We start from the raw sequence: 1479 nt of genomic DNA on the forward strand, positions 1-1479 counted from the left end.
GCTGCCAGGTCAGAGTACTTGAGCCGCTTATACTCATATGCTGCCAAGTTAAATTTCCCAACTCTTTACACTTGGTAGTTTTGTTCACCTGTCAAATCACAGCGTTTCCTCCAAACAATTTCACACAATTCGACATTTGGCATGAAACCACCCAATCTGGCAACAGTGCGAGCCGGTGTACGCTGCTATTTTTAAGGTTTTCTTCATGTAGTTCTGTAATGTGAGGATCATCTTCTAAACAGCGTAAAAATAACAAACAGATAAATAACTTAATGATCAGCTCAGAGCTTCACTATCTTTAATTCAGAGCTCAGCTCGTGTGTTTATGGAGTTTTAAACACGGTTCAGCCCCTCTCTCACCTGTGTGCGTTTATGCGACCGGTGCTGGCGCATGATAATGATGAGTAGTGTCCGAATTCACTCCCGTTTTACCACTAATTAGTGAACTTATTAGTATCTCCCTACATAGCGCAACACTAATGAGGGAGTAGGGAGCCATTTCAGTCACAGCCATAGTTTTTAATAGTGGGCAACATTACACCCCCATTGTTAGCATTTTGAGCCTGCTGGGAGTATTTGATAAAAGCGCTGTATTTCAGAATGCTATAGATCAGTGTTTCTCAACCAGGGTGCGTCTGGCTTCAATCGGGGGTGCCGTCAAAATATTGCGCCTCACGTGCATATTTCCTTTCCTGAGTCAGCGCGTGTCGGGGTGTGTCCCAATTCACAAGTAGCATACTCTGAAGGATGCGACCCACAGAGATAGGCGGTGCCTTCCAATACAGCCTCCGAAGGATGCGGCCCCTAAATTGGGACACACTGTAAAATTTTTTCCCCCACACGATGCACTGCGAGAGTGGTGTGAAGCACTCAAGCTAGCATGGAACATTTTTTAAAAAGAAGACTGCAGATTCAGATAACTCTGAATCGGAGCCATTAACTTCTTCATCCAGTGGTAGTTCAGCAGTGAGTGTAGCAGAGTATTTCACTCGTTTGAAAAGTCAGCAGGTTTCGCGCTAATTGTAAATTAGCCCCCCCCTTTCTCACCTGAAATAAAATATTCCGCCAGCAACACCTCTCGTTCTCACCTGAAGTATTGCGCCTGCACCACCCCCCCCACACCCCACCACCATCCCGTTTAGCTCCCTCTAATAAATAAATGCAGAGTATATGTTTTTAATACATTGTTATTGGGGTGCCTTGACATTTTGCGTACTTTTCAAGGGTGTCGTGATAGAAAAAAAGGTTGAGAAACGCTGCTATAGATGAATAGGGGTGGGCTATTATAACACTAGTTTCACCACCACACTCCAAGTCCATTTCACTCAGATTCTGAAGGATTTTATGCAACACACTTAAATGATTCCCTTAGGGAAAAGGAAAATCTTTCCTTAAGGTGTTTTATACAACTGGGCACAGATTTCTTATGGGTTAATACACTTTCCTACATTAAGGAAGGCTCCTAATAAATGTAAAAAC

The sequence above is a fragment of the Astyanax mexicanus genome, chromosome 3, assembly GCF_023375975.1.
Source record: "Astyanax mexicanus isolate ESR-SI-001 chromosome 3, AstMex3_surface, whole genome shotgun sequence".
NCBI classification, from domain to species: Eukaryota; Metazoa; Chordata; class Actinopteri; order Characiformes; family Acestrorhamphidae; genus Astyanax; species Astyanax mexicanus.